This window comes from Saimiri boliviensis, chromosome 11 (assembly GCF_048565385.1).
Source record: "Saimiri boliviensis isolate mSaiBol1 chromosome 11, mSaiBol1.pri, whole genome shotgun sequence".
NCBI lineage: Eukaryota > Metazoa > Chordata > Mammalia > Primates > Cebidae > Saimiri > Saimiri boliviensis.
The window spans coordinates 112360449-112376922 of NC_133459.1; the positions used below are offsets into that span (position 1 = coordinate 112360449).

At 35.9% G+C, this 16474-nt stretch overlaps 1 protein-coding gene and 1 pseudogene across 1 annotated transcript in view; one reads left to right on the forward strand and one right to left on the reverse strand.

The window, feature by feature from the left end:
* Window positions 1-16474, forward strand: part of DPYD (dihydropyrimidine dehydrogenase) — an 856217-nt gene that overhangs the window by 158341 nt on the left and 681402 nt on the right. The window lies entirely within an intron of this gene.
* LOC141580362 (zinc finger protein 131-like) lies at window positions 834-2440 on the reverse strand (annotated as a pseudogene).

The window sequence follows — 16474 nt, forward strand, 5'->3', positions numbered from 1 at the left end:
AAGTTTAAAATCAAGTTTACTACAGATGTAAATGAATTTTCCCAATTGAAAGTGCCCCTTCAGCTTCCATTAAATAAAATTTATCACCCTAACTTAAGTGAAAAAGAACTGGCGGTTGTCATTAAAAGGAAAAATATAAAGTATTATAGCATTGTCTACATTGCTTCTTACAAAACAAACTTTGAAAGAACCCAAGATGCTTTATAGAAGTTTAGTTGGTTTTGAAAAGACACATGGGTGTGGATTTTTTTTTTTTTTTTTAACATTCTAGAAATTTTGCCACTACCACTCTTTCTGTTACAGAGATGTCATCTGTGACTGCCGGGGTAGACAAGAAAGTTTATTCAAACTAAAGAAAGCCAGAAGCCAAAATTAACTGCACAGTAACAATGCACTTTTCATCACGCAGCCTTATGTTTCCTATATATTCAATTTTCTAACATGCATTAGAATATATAAACTTATATTCTAGTGATTTAAGTTTGACTGTAGAATGTGGGAAAAAAAAAATGAGAAAGGGCATGACCTGAGATAGAGAAAAGGGAGAACTTTTGTCACAATGACAGTAGATACATTTGTACCCAGCTACATAATCAGAATATAATCCATTTAAGTTTCCAGAAATATACTTCTCAAAACTCCCCTTCTGTTATGGAAAAGATCCCTTCTCTGTGGCATTAAGTGGGTAGAGGGAAATCAATTTGTTTTTACAGAAACAGTTCAGCACAACAAGAAACAGCTTAACTTTGGTCCACTTGCCTGTTGGCTTAAGGACAGTCATACTGCCATAATCAATCCAACAAGTAAATTAAAAAATATATTCATGTGTTATTTCATTCTAAAACCAGCGTAGCTGTTCTGTCCTCCTTCTCTGACTTTTCAGCTTTAGAATTCACTGTTGGCTTGGTCTCTAAATCCTCAGCATATTTGTGTTCTTCCTGGCAGCCTCAGCAGAATCTGTTTTGTTAGGCCCTCTCTCCTCTTGGTTCAGGATTTCTGGGTTCACGTGGTTCAAATCTGTTTTTAGAAGTTCAGTTTATACTTCTACTAGCATCTGATATACTTTAGTACCTTCTTCAGTCTGAATTCAACCCACTTCTAGATAACTCACTTGGACCTTCTCTTTAAGCTCACTCATGTGTGGATTGTACACCTGGCTGTTCCTGGAGCAGATCTGGATGAACTTGTTCCACAGTCATTTGTGTTGAATCCACCAGGGCCTGAAGCAATGGTAGCACATGCACCTTTCCAGCCTATTCTATAATAATCATTGAAGTTACAGGTTCAGTTTGCACACCTGTTTCTACTGAAAGAACTTCTGTTACTAGATAGTCTGAAATACTGTATCACTGAGATGTCTCCTTAACTCAATTCCTTGCATAAACCACAAGTCACATAAAGTACAATGGTTGAGTTTATCTCTAGTATGTATTACCAACTGATCTTTGAACTGGTCCCAGCTGTTAAAAACACTGTTGCAGACCTGGCATTCACAAAGCTTCTTTTTCCTTTTTTTTTTTTTGCCCCTACTCCAGTTTGCCATGCAGTGAAGTGACCTTTAAGGGTGCTGTTTAGCAAATCGTTGATGATGATTTGGACATTCAAAGGGTTTTAACCGATATATATTCAAAGATGTTCTTTAAAATGTCCAGAATGGTCAAACTCTTTCTCACAGTACTGATATGCATGAATTTTTCTCCAGTTCTTTCTCAGTTACCACCTTCTTCAAGGTGGTAAAAATTTAGATGCTATTTCCATGTGCTGTCCTGAAGATACCTTTTATTGCATATTTCACAATTGAAACTCGCAGTGGAGTGTGATTTCAAGCATTCCTTAAAATGGCAAAACAATTTAAATGTGGATTTGAGGCATAGCCTTTGGATGCTGTAGACATGCCTAGGCACCTGAGCTGGGAGGGGAAAGAGTAAGGAGAGATGCCCAGAGCCATATGTGCCTGAGGCTTATAGGGTAGAGGCTGAGACGATACCTCTAAGAACAGTTGGTCTGATTTGCACCTTTGGCAGTTGAGCCAAATGCTTATTTTATTTAGTAACATTGCTGCAGCCTATAGCAAAACTCTTAACATCATAAAGGAAGATGTAAGAGGCATTTGAAACAGTGAGAGAGAAAAGAGATGAAGTCTGGGAGACTTAACCAGCCTGGTTAGGGTGGTTAAAACTCTTTGAGGGGAAGGAGAGTCTTTTACCCATGGGAAAGAAAGAGAGAGGGCAGAGTTTTGGAAAAGAGGCAGATCTGACAGTTTTGCATTCACATTCAATGTCCAGGATTCCGGATGAGCCCCCAGTTGAAACAGGAATAGTTCCCTTATTCCCCTTTCAGGGCATGTGACAGTGGTGTGGCATGCTTCTTTGGTGTCCTGAAGCTCAAACCCCCGGTGGGAGCATGCAGACGGGTAGGTCTTGGGGAGTGTGGACCTCATGGTAGCATCTAGGTAGCTTGAGTGCTTACGGTTCCCGAAGGCCGTGAGCATTTGTTACAGTGTGCTCTTTCAACTTAGCCATCTGCAGGTGGCTTGTGTTGATCAGCTCAATTAGACCTTTTCCTTATTGCAAGGACAGGGGACTTTCTGTATCCCGGTTTTTTTTTTTTCTTTGCCTTAGTGTACCAGAAAAATCAGATCACACATGGGCTTGGAAGATGGGTGCAAGGTTTTTTATTGAGTAGTGGAATAATAATTGTATATGACACCATATTCTCTTACATCTGATTCAAACAAGTTAGGTGAATACATTAATCTTCTTTAAAACTAATTATATATCCAAATTTGGGGATCAGGAATGTTTCTGACTTCCTCTGTCAATATGATAGACAGTACATTAGCTCCACAGATTTTCTAACTAATAAAAACATTCATATTTAATAGATAAGAAGAAAGCCAGTGCTGTTTTAAAATGGATAATGTGCTTGATTACAAAGTCTAATAATTTAAAACACATTACTTTTATTTTACAAAATATTTTATATTATAAAATATCTACTACATGGTCTTTTCTTATGCTCAACTTATGACCATTTCTTAAAAAGGTTTCCTTTAATTTTCTGCTTTATCTCTTTATCAGTGATTTTTAAAATAATTTATGGAGAGAAATAATACTTGCAGATTTTTAAGCTGTTGTCACAGAATTAAACAGCTAATATGTTCAAGTTTGATAATAAATGTATTTATATTTTAACAGAAATATTTCTAAATCAACTTCACGTTTGACTTTGCTATGTTTTCCAAAAAATGTTTTGAGGGTTAGTTTTGAGATCTTCTCCCACACTTTGAAAATGTTTAAAGCAAAACAAAAGTTTTTCTGATCTAAAAAATGAAGAGTTTTCACCACCACAAATCATCTTATAATTATTTAAAAGGAAATCATCATTATGTGATGACAGATGTTTTCCAGCTTGATGTTAAATGGTTTTTATAACTCAGATACATGATGGAGATTATTCTATGGTTGAAAAACATTAAAAATAGTGTCTTTTCAAGGTAAAGCTGCTTGTTATCACCTTGTTGACTATTGCTTTTCAATTGCCTTAGAAAAGTTTGTATAATTATATCCAGCTCTTACATTCTTTGGGAATGAAAATTGTTATGCCAAGGAATACTTTATTCCTTCCAAAATGTCCTTTTCCTTCCTGCAGAAAACTACTTAGTGGAAATCTAGACAAGACCAGCAATTTCTAAATCATTTGTAAGAATCTGGGATATTCTGTCAATACAAAGATGACTAGCAATCGAGAGGCCTCTTACATCTTAGTAAATGCTTTTCTTTTTGTAATCTCATATGTAAAACCAAATGAAATTTTCACTTTTAAAATTTAATACTCTTGAGTTTTTTTTGTGTTTTTTCTTTACTTTGTGGAAATTTTATGATTATATCGTGGTTAACATTATAAATATAATTTTATTTCCCACTTTTATTGCAAAAATATGACACATATTTATTGTATCTTAAAATTGTATTTTGTGAAATTTGCTGTGCTATATTTAAGAGCTCTCTCATTTACCCTTTTCATTTAACCTGTTAGACTGATATGAGTTTTTCTTTATTAGGAAAAGGTGCATTTTGAAGTAGTATTTTTGGGTTTACAAGCCCTATGTGCATAAAAATCAGTTTTAAGACACAGCAAAAAATGTGGAGCATTTATCCATCTTGTAGCAGAAATTTAGCTTTTATAATTTTATAATCCAATTTTTACATCACAGTAACTGTTCAACTATCTACATTGCAAAGAAAATGACTAAGTTTAGAATGTGAACAAATACTTAAAAGTTCTTACATTATCATCATAGATCTTAATGTATCTTCTAAAATGACAATAAAAGGGATGAATGAATTTATTTTTCTATCAATCAGTGATTTGTCTGAAATTCTTGCCTATATAATGATTTTGGGCAGTGCTTTTGCAAAAAGGATATTTAGAATCAGTTAACATTGAAATAAACTCTGACAAGAGCATATTTCAGGACAAGAGTTCATGTTTCCTGAGTTCCAGTTCTATGACCTCGTTATAATAAATTTTTTTTTTGTATAATACACACAAAGATCTACATATAGACATACAGCAACTTTCAGAAATCTGTATATTATATGGCTCCAAGTATTTAAAAATTCAAGAATTATTTGAATATGAGAGGCTCCTTGCTCAATAAATTCCATAATTAGAAAGAGATACATGTACATAGTTATGAGAATATTACTTTGATTTCCAGAACTTTCAAGGACCTGATTGCTGTCTCTCTGGGTTATGTGTTTCTATACTTAATCATTGTAAACTTATTCACGGAAACATTTAAGTAAAAATCAGATAGTCTTCTATTGCAATAGTGGATTTTCTATTAGCTTTCACAAATCTCATCATTTCCTTCGTGTGTTGGCAGGAAAACCACCATCTTAAGTTGAAAGAATCTAAAATGATTATCTAGATCTAGCCCTATTTAAAGGGAGAACTGCTGAAATTAATTCTAGATATTTTTTTGAATTTGGATGTTAGTCTGTGGTTGATATTTGTAAGGGATCATTGTTTGTATTAACTGCTGCAAAAAGGCCAGCCCCAAACTCAATGGCTTCTCTAATCTTGCCTTCTTGTTTTATTTCATTTTTTAATCTTTGACCTCTGATATCCTTTCTTGTGCTTGGTCAATTTGGCTGTTGAAACTTGTTTATGCTTCACGAAGTTCTTGTGTTGTGTTTTGCAGCTCCATCAATTCACTTACATTCCTCTCCAAGTTGTTTATTCTGTTAACATTTTATCAAATGTTTTTTCAATGTTCTTAGTTTCTTGCATTGCGTTAGAACATGTTCTTTTAGCTCACAGAAGTTTCTTAATTACCCAGCTTCTGTAGCCTGATTCTGTTAATACATCACACTCATTTTCCATCCAGCCTTGTTCCCTTGCTGGTGAGGAGTTGTGATCCCTTGTAGGAGGACAGGCATTCTGGTTTCAGGTATTTTCATCCTTGTTGCATTGGTTTCTTCCCATCTTTGTGGATTTATCCACCTGTCATGTTTGTAATTGTTGACCTTCAGATTGGGTCTCTGAGTGGATGTTCAATTTGTTGATGATGAAGTTATTTCTTTCTGTTTCTTAATTTTCCTTCTAATAGCCTGGCCCCTCTGCTGTAGGACTGCTGAGGTCCACTCCAGGCCTGGTGATCACCTGCAGCAGCTGCAGAACAGTAAGGGTTGCTACCAGTTTCTTCTTCTGCTATCTTTGTCCCAGAAGGATACCTGCCAAATGTCAGTCTGAGCTCTTCTTTATGAGGTGACTCTTTGGATATATGGGGGTCAAGGAGCTGCCTGAGGAGACAGTCTGTCCTTTATAGGAGCTCAAGTGTTGAGTTGTGAGCTCTGTTGTTCATTCGGAGCTTCTAGGCAGGTAAGTTTAAATCTGCTCCAGCAGAACTCATAAATCCGCCCTCTCTTTTTTTCCCAGGTGCTCTGTCCCGGGAAGTTAGGGCTTTATTTATGAGTTTCTGTTGTGCTGCTGCCTTTTTTCAGGGCTGCCCTGCCTAGTGAGGAGGCAGCCTAGTCACTGTCTGCCTGCACAGGCTTTGCTGAGCTGCTTTGTGCTCCGCCCAGCTGCTGTGTGAACTTCCCTGCAGTCCTGTTTATATGGGTGTAGTTAGAACTACCTCGGCAATGGTGGCCCACCTCTGTGATGGCAGACTCTCTCTGTAATAGTGGGCTGCCTTGGCAAAGGCGGGCTGCCTCAATAATGGCAAACTACCTTTGTAGTGGGGGACTGCCTTGGTAATGATGGACACCCTTCCCACACAGAGCTGGACTGTCCTGGGTTCAGCTGTGCTTGCTCTGAAACTCTCAATCTGGAGCTTTTCCAATTGCTGTTTTTTTGTGGGGGTTGGACCACCCAAGCCTGATCACCTGGCTCCCTGCCTCAGAGCCTTTTTGTTGTTGTTGTTGTTGAACAGTCGACTGTCTCCCAGGTGTTCCAGTCACCTGTTGAAAAGGCAGCAGGATCTGTGTGATTTCCCGTGCGGCTCCCCACTGCGCCGGCTGAGACATTGTTGCTGAGATTCGTGGCGCTTTTTTGCCCAGGCAATCTCCTGGCTTGGCTCCCTGTTTCAGTCCCCTTTTTAATCAGATGAATGGGTGACTCTGCCTTTCCGGAGCGCCAATCGCCCGCTAAAACAGCACCCATACTCGTGTTTTTTGTTCAGAGAACTGCCGTGCTGGGGCGCCAGCAAAACAGCCACGCAGGCCAAACCAGCCGCGCTGTCAACCCTTGGGGCCCCTCTGCCTGGGAATCTCCTGTCTGCGAGCAATAAAAATTCTTCTGGAAATGCGGCATCCACTTACCCTCTGCCCTTTCACTGGGATCTGCAATCCTGAGCCGCTCCTAATTTGCCATCTTGGATCCCTCCTGTAAAAATGTATTCTTAGGAAAAAAAATTTTTCCCTAGAATTGAAAAATTCTTTAAAGTGTAAGTTAATTATGAATAGAACTAGATTACTTCTTTTCATATAAAATAGGGAAACTGAAAATTAAGACAGTTAACTTTGTGTAAGGTGATAAAGTTAAAAGTTTATTTATTTTTGCTTAGAACTGAATGACAAATGCTAAAAAGTATTCATTATTATTAACTTGAGCTTGTAGTACAGATGTAATGTCATCTTTGAGATGAAACAAAATAGTTAAAATCTAAATATAGACCTCCTTTTAAGTTTTTTGAAATTATATAAGAATTTCTGTGTAGGGAATGGGAAAATATTAAAAACCTCTGTGTTGGGAAGACTGAGTAATTTTTACCTTCCACTGTATTTTGATTTCCTAGTACTAGAATTTTATGGATCTAACTCAGCATTTAAAATTCATTTCCTTCTTCGTTCTCTATTTTTCTCTTTTCTTGTTTTTTCTCTCTTTATTTTCTGTGGTCTTCCCTCTTTTACTCATTTTTTGTTTTATATTCACCCCTTCATCAGTTTTTTTTCCCATTCAGTTTGTTTTGACCCTTGTTTCTTCTTTCGCAACTTAGTCTTTCCTCCTGTTTCATGCTTTCCTTCTTACCCCAAAAGATTCTGTCTGTAGTGTTGTTAATATTTTTTCAAATACAGTGATAATATCCTACTTTATGTTCATTCTGAATTAATAAAATATGTAGTAGCTCTTACTGCAAACAATTATGACCTGATTGGAAGAAAAGAAAATTCTTGAGGATGCTTTTACACATAATAAATGCATGCTAATTAAGCTGGTATGAAGCTTTATTTTCAGAGAGAAATGAGATTCATAATAGATGTTTGGATGAATATTGAGAATTTGATGCCCTTTTTGTATTTTTAAATATTCTTTTTGAATATCCTAACATAAAATATTTGAATTAATAAATCATAGTAATTTAAAAGATGCATTACCTTTTTATATGATTCATTTGACTGCTGTGCAGTAAGCCATTTTAAGCAATAGGCAAGATTATTCAGGTGAATTCAACAAATTTGAGTTCATACTGTGTATGACAAACTGGGCTAAGTACAAAAGTATGTTGTTGGATATGATAGTTAAAATCCTTTCTCTTTCCTTTCTTGATGGAAGAGTTCAGAGAAGGGATATGTCAGCGCTGATGGAGACAATGAAGGTAGATTGGGTTTGCTTTTGCCAGGGAGAAGAAAACTAAAGGGAATGAGAGAAAAAAAAAAGGAAGAGAAAGTAATGATAATTTAAGAAGTTTGTATTGTCCAATTTAAAAAAACAATGATGGCATGTAGAGGCAGTGAGTGGAAGATAAGTTAGATTTTATCTCCAATAATTTGTTAATCTAACATTTATTAAGCCCCTCCTATTAACTGGGCACTGTGCTATAAAGAGAATGATACAGAAAGGAATAAGATACGGGCACTGCTCTGAAATGATTTTACAATAGAGTAGGGGAGATATATGTATACATAAATTAGTTTAATCAAATATATAAACAGAGCAAGGTAAGGCACAGTGGAGGTGTGGGTCTTTTCTATCTCAGGCATGAATATTAGAAAATGCCTTTCATGCTGGGTGTTAATGAGGATGGTAAAATATTTATTGTACATTTACTACATTAAAACCACTTTGCTAGACTCTGTAGAGACTTAATCTCCTTTGTTCCTCATAATACGTCTATGAAATAGGAGCTTTTAAATGCCGTTCATACAGATTAAGAAAGTGAGGTTCACAGCAGTTGTGACTTGACACATAGTTAATACATAGAAGAATCAAACTTTGAATTTAAGTCCATTTTACTTTTAAGAAAATGCTATTTCTACTACCATATTTTGGGAGTATGAGCTTTATTTGATTGTTCTTTGAAAATGTTATGGCTGCTATGCTTAAAACAAATTGGAGGTGTACATCTTTTGGGAAAAAAAAGACAATTCTAATCAGGAAATTCTGAAGTTCTCTGTCAAGTAGATTTGAAAGAAAGAATGATGATAGGAATAAATGTGGAGAGAAAATATAAGGCTAAGGAGGAGAGGATTTAGAGAATGACTGATCAAGTTTTATCAGAATCTAAGCAGTTTTAAAATATAAAGACTGACTTTAATGAAGTTAGAGAGAAAAGCTGGGGAAAATAATGGCTCCCTTCCCATTCATTCTACCAGCCATTTGTTCATGACTTTATCATTCCTAGCAGGACTATGACAATAACCTGCTACTCATTCCTTATACTGACACCAGAATTGAGTTTCTACAGCATCCCCTGAATAATAACCTTGATGGCTGTCCTTTATCTGTACAATAATATCTAAAATTCTTATCTTTGGAAATAAAGGTGTTAATCTTGTCACTCTGTGGAGATTTTATATGAGTTCTCCAGTACCATATTACAATTCGTTAAATTTTTCTAACTATGTCCTCTCTGGAATGTACCTCATCTTTTACTTTTTCATTTCAATCACTGAATTTTCTTTTTTTAAATTTTATTTTAGGTTCAGGAGTTCATGTGCAGGTTTGTTATTTAGGTCAATTGTATGAAACTGGGGTTTGGTTTACAGATTATTTTGTCTTCAGGTAATAAGCATAGTATCTAATAGGTAGTTTTTTGATCCTCACCTTCCTCCCACTGTCTACCCTCAAGTAGGCCCTACTGTCGCTGTGGTCCCTTCTTTGTGCCCATATGTACTCAAAGTTTAACTCCCACTTATAAGTGAAAACATCTAGTATTTGGTTTTCTGTTCCTGTGTTAGTTTGCTTAGGATAATGGCCTCCAGTTCCATCCATGTTTCTGCAGAGGACATATGTTCATTATTTTTAATGGCTGCATAGTATTCCATGGTGTATATGTACCAGTTTTTAAAAAAATCCCATATACTGTTGATGGACCTTTAGGTTGATTACATGTCTTTGCTATTGTGAATAGTGCTGCAGTGAACATAGGCATGCATATGTCTTTATGGTAGAATGATTTATATCTTCAGTAATAAGATTATTGTATCAACTGGTAGTTCGCTTTTCAGTTCTTTAAGGAGTTGCCACACTGCTTTCCATATGGTTGAACAATTTACACTTCCACCAACAGTGTGTAAGAATTCCCTTTTCTCAGCAACCTTGTCAGCATCAGTTACTTTTTGGCTTTTTAGTAATAGCCGTAGTGTCAGAATTTTCTATCCTGAGAATTTCTGTTTGGCTCTTTTTAGTACCCTCCATTTCTCCTTAATTTCTGCTCGTTTTGTTTCATATATTCTCATACTGTCATTAAGGGATAGTAGTATCTCCTTTATTTTCTTTTCTCATGAGAATTGTAAACAGTAATTTTTAAAGACTTTTTTAGATTGCTCCTTTTTCACTTTGTAATAAATTTTTTTCTTAGAATTGGCAGTCTTTTTTTTTTTTGGTGTTTTCTTATATCATTTCAGAAATTTTGTGAATTTGTCCATCTAGAGTGATTGCTATCTTTATTTGTTTTTATCTTGATGAACTCCTTCCCTCCCATCTAACAACTCCATGATTGCCTCAACATGGACTTAAAGTCACCTGATGTAGAATCATGGCTTATAGTAGTGTCCCTGGGAGTAATCCCATATTGATATTGTGTTGATGTTTTATCTGTGGAAACCACACAAGGAGGGGCATACATCTTAGATTCAAGCTACATCTATATTGGGTTCCTCCTTTCTCTTTGGCATACAGTTTTATATCATTTTATATGTTCTAACCCCTTGCATGGGAAGATCCACCGGGCCTGTGATTTTAAGCAAGGAGTTTAACTACAGTCCCCCACCTAAGGCAGGGCACATTTGGTCTCAGTTACACCAGAGGAGTTCATTCTAGGCTATCTCTGCTTGCTTCAGAACCTGGAGCACTTCAGATCTGTGGCTTCAGCTGTGCTTGCTACTCTTTATCTTTGTTTCTTTTCTAATCCTTGAAGTATATCAGTTGTTCTTTAGGTGGCCTCTGTACTTTAACATTATAGTCATCCACCAGTGTTCCAGGACCCCCAGTGATACCGAAATCAATTGGTGTTCAAGTCTTTGATATAAAATGATTTAATAGTTGCATGTAACTTGAACACATCCTCACACATCCTCCTGTATACTTTAAATCATTTCTAGATTACTCATATACCTAAAACAATGTACATACATATGTAAATAGCTGCTACGCTATATCTTAACATTTATTTGCTTTTTTTTTTTTTACTGTACTTTAGAATCTGTGGTACATGTGCAGATCATGCGGGATTGTTCTATAGGTACACAGATGGCAATGTGGTTTGCTGCCTCTGTACCCCCCTACATCTGGCATTTCTCCCCATGTTATCCCTCTCTAACCTCCCCACCCTATGCTGTCCTTCCCTTGGCCCCACCCTGCAAAAGATCCTGGTGTGTGATGTTCCCCTCCTGTGTTCTCGTTAACACCCATCTATGAGTGGAAACATGCGGTGTCTGATTTTTCTGTTCTTGTGTTAGTTTGCTGAGAATGATGGTTTCCAGATTCATCCATGTCCCTACAAAGGACACGAACTTATCATTTTTTAAGGCTGTTATTTTTATTGTTGTATTGCGATTTTTTTATTTTCGAAATTTATTTTTGAATATTTTGTTTTATAATTTATTGAATCTGCAGTTGTGAAACCCACTGATGAGGGAGAATCAACTGTATATATGTGGGGTGTGTTTGTGTATGTGTGTGAAAGAGATTCAAGTAGTGCTGTATATTTGGAATAAAGATGAGCTTCTAAGCCAAATTTTACCATGTCATGTTAGCCAAAATCTTAGAGGACTAGTAAAACTGAGTTTCAATACAGACTAGAATTTCATTTCAGCTACCCTCTCTCAGTTATCTGTTATCTTAACTCTTCTGAGGAACAGAGATTTTCCCTGAATGCTTTATGTACTTTTATGTTCTATACCTCTGCTCATTCTGCTTCTTCCACCAAATTGCCTCCTTCCATTCTCTGTCAAAGATAACGTTCTTTAAGGCTCATCTCAACAGCCACTTTCCATGGGACATTTCTCTTGTTACTTCCCATTTCTTTCTTCATGCTTGTAGAGTGTTTTACACATGCTTTTAGTTTATCACATTCCACGTATCCATAGTGGGATACTTAAGTATTTGCTGTCCAATAATATGGTTATTGTGTAAAGTTATGGATCACATTCTGTTAATGTTAATCTTTGAAACTCTGGTGCATAGTGTAGTGTTTGTCCCACTGTAAGTATCTAGGAAATGCTCAATAAATAAATAAATATATAATTGTTAAAGCGTATGAATTAAATCAGAATTATGTCTTTAGTAACAGTATATCAATTTAGGAAAACAAAAAATACATAAAAGATTATAGAAGGTGGCAATACAATGTAATATTTGTTTGTCTTACAAATATTCATCTAAAACAAACCACAGTTTTAAAAAATATCAGTATTTACTGGTTTCTACACAATAATAAAATTATACTTGTCTTCTAATATAAATATTTTAATGTTAGTTTAGGTAAGTGCTATTTTCCACTGTTATGTTGTGTAACTTGATGCCTCGCAGGAAAAAGTAATATTTAAGATAGTTGTGAGGTTAGAAGCAGCCTTATGGATAAATTTGTTGGATCACCTAAAAGTAGGCAAGCATAATACTTAAAGCTAAATGAGCAGTAAAGACTCAAAAGCCAAGATTTTAGCAATTTTAAGAAGTATTAACCAGAAACAGAGAGGGAATTAGGATAACAGGAATAAAAAATGTGACCTAACAATTAGTCCACAAATGCCATTGGCTTTTAGAACATTAAGATATTTAGTGAAATATTTCTGAACACCAATGCAGCAAACCTCTGTTTTGGTAGGATGCAGTAACACTGGCATCCAGACTGGGCAGCAAGTAAGCAAAGCACAAGCCAAAAAATTTAGTCTCACAGAAGTACACTACAGGTAAGGTGTCAGTGGAATGGACAAACCATCTGTAAGTGAATAAATAATTATGTTTTGAATACTTTATTAGATTCTCATGATTCTAAGGTAAATATTATTTCATTTCCCACATGGAGAAAATTAGAAAGATTAGGTGGCTTAGCCAAACCCTGCAGCCTCCAGGTAGAAGTGACAGGGTATAAACTCATATTTTCTGGCTCCAGACCCAGTGTTCTTTTGGCTATTCTGTCTTATACTTTCTAGTAAGGAACCTTATGTTTCCTGTGCAGGAGGCTAAAATGACATGATAGGGATAGAAATAAATGGGAAATTGTTGACTATAGGAAGGTCGGTGCCTGATTCTCAAAAATGAACTTAAATAACTAACTCTCTTAAGGACTTATTCCAAAATTTTACTACCCAGACTGCCAAGAAATACAGGGTAGGGAAATTGGAAACATTCTATAACCTAATCAATTAATGTAGCCAAATATTTTGGACCATATTAGGGTTGTCAAATATTTTACCATTTTTACTGCTGTGGATTGGATTTCGTTCAAGTTCTTCACATTCTTTTTAAAATAAAGGTTTCATTGCTAATGAAATTTTTGGAGAGGCCTCAACTATGTTCTACTTATGGAAAGATTAATTTCTCTCATCTAAAAAAACATTCAGAGTTTAAAATTTCGGTGATTGTCAACTTCCCCGTAAAATGAAACTATGCGGTTTTTTGTTTGTTTGTTTGCTTGTTTTAAAATTTTGCTCTTATAATCTGATAACATTTGTGATACATGTGAAGAACTCTTGGAGTCATGGCTCTTGGGTGTTATAAGGCACTTCATAGACCACCTATCATTCACCCATTTCTCATAGGTAAGAAAACTAAGGTTTCACTTAGCTAAGGTTAAGTAAGTTGTTCAGGTTTATATAATTTGTTGATGGAATAGCAGCAAGAAAGCACTATTTGTCCAGCGTTATTTCAATGCAGTGGGACAATTATGGGTTAGATTCTCTAATTTGTCTTCCCCCAAAAGTTTATTTTTGGGTATCTTTGATTGCCTCATGGCCGAAGTGTTTTGTGATGGGAGATATCTATCAATGAGATAATCAGTCAGGGGCAGGTACTCCATTTCTCCATCAGTTCGTATTACGGGAATTCAGTAGTACAGACAAAAGAAACGGTTAGTGCCAAGCTGCCTTACTGGGTGTTCACTTGATAACACTATGTGGAAAATGATGATCGTTTTTTTCCTAAAGAGATTGTGTGGTTTACGTCCCCTTGGATCCACAGGGAAACTTTCTGCGTATTATGAATACGTCCCCTAGAAGCTGATGTATGTAAGATGTTTGTTTTTCTAGTTACTTGCATCATAAATATTTTATATTCTGTATTTAATACTGAATTATAGTTCTCTAAATTATTTTTAAGAACACAGAAAGGTGAAAGTCTTAACAAGGCAAAAATACTCCTATTTATAGTAAGGGAGGTAAATTACCTTCTAAAATTTCAGTTTTTTCACGATAGGAATGTATACCCTCAAAAACCAAGCCATGTCATAGTTACCTTTGTTAGTATTATCATTTATTTATTCAAAAGACATTTGTTGAACACCTGGTGTGGCTGCTGCTGCTGAAAATCCAAGACTTACCTGGCATTTTCCTTGCCCTCATCAGCCTCACTGGGCCTACCTCCTGATTCAGAAACCAGGGCCTTCTTTCAAAGCCTCCTAATGCTGGGCCTCCTGCCATCTCATGGTATTTGCACTTCTTTTCTGCCTCTTCCACTCATCTCCTCACCCTGGCTAACTCTTGCTTATTCTTGATGTAGCAGGAAGAACTTTTCTGATCCCCTCATCTCATTGTGTTACATTATCATAATATAAACTTAGTCTACAATGCAATGTTTGCCTGTTCACTTGTTTAATTCTAAGTTGCAGAAATAAAGAGTTTGTCTCTGTTTTACTTGCCATCATTTTCCCATGGCCTTGGACCAAACAGGTACTCAAACAACATTTATTGAATGAATGAATGTCCTCCTGAGCCTGATCAGACTATTTGGGGATACAGTTAGCTTAAAAATAATTATATTATAGTTTGAAAAATGTGGGGATATGAAGAAGGAAAAGAATAACTTTTAGGAGGAGTGTGGGGGTAGTTGAGGAAAGCTTCTCAAGAGGAGATGCCACCTAATGCTGTGTCTTGAAGGATGCCCAGGAACCTGCCAGAAAGAGAGTGGAAATGAGCAGTCACATATTTAGTATTGAGGGAAAAGCAAAAGCAAAGGCAGGAAGATTGAAAGAATATAGCATGTTTAACTGAAAATACTGCTTTTGTATCAGCATTACCAAAATCAATACTGTACTGTCGTCTTATATATAGAACTTTAACAACACCTCTTCAATAAAAAAGGATTTATGCACCCGTGATGCTGGGAGAACAGATTAATATCTTCCTAGCTTGCAAAGCAATTTCCTCTCTGTGGGGTTGTTCTGAAAAGTTCACCTTAAAAAAATACCAAGTAGGGAGCAGGTGAGAAATTTCACAGCTTAATGAAAAGGTGGCATATAAGAAAAATTTATTCTGTAATATTGTTTTAAAATAAGTTTCTCTTCATTTTCTTTTTTTTTAATTAAAGCAGAAACTTTAGTGTCGTCTCATCATATGGGAGGTGTTCATGTTTTGGGAAAATATCCATTTTAGATGTGAGGAATAAAGGAGGCAAAGAAACTTCTATCAGATATCTTCCCTTGACAAAGGGCAATTTGTTTGCCTCCCTGCCTGCTCCTACCACCCTTGGCTTCAATAATTCTTTTCACTGCTGACATAAAAATTTATCTACACTACCCAAATACGGAAGTGGTTACTGAAGCAATTCCGTTAAAACCATTAATAATGAACTAAAGAAGAGGTCATTTGGAGAAATAAGATAATGGGTGCCAAGTTATTGTGTGATGTAACTCATGGTACAAGTCGGGTATCTATGGAGATCAGTTTACTTTTGGCTTCATCTATGGCTGCTGCTTTCATTATAATCCTAATGGATGCCTATGACATTTACAATTTTTATTCTTTATCTCTTTGGTTACTCAGTTTGTTTTTATTCACCATGATAGTACTTCAATTCTGTGTTCCCCCTTGATAGACTTAGAATATTAAGATATTTTTCATCATGTTTTCTAGGCAACATTTATTGAGCAGCTACTATAAACATGATGTTTTTGGTGCTTGTCATAATTATCTATTTTCACAGTAACAAATGTGATAGTCACTGTTTTACAGTTTTCACTGTAACTCTATGCTCCCCAATAGCTATTAAATAAAACAGTGCTAATTTCCTACATTGTATTCTCCGTTGTTCCTAGATCATAATACAAATAATTTACAACAGTGATTTACATTATTGAGCACTCATTAATGGAAAGAACTGTTCCAAATGTTCCACATGTATTATTTATTTAATCCTCCCCATAAGGGTGTGATGTCTAGACTATAATTAGCAATTTAGATGAGGAAACTGGGGCACAAAGGATTTGAATAACTTTCCCAAGATCACAAAGCTAATAACAGAGCTTCATTTAAATCCAGAATCCACTAAACTCTGTTGGCTTTTATGATACTGTGTGGCAGTGGGT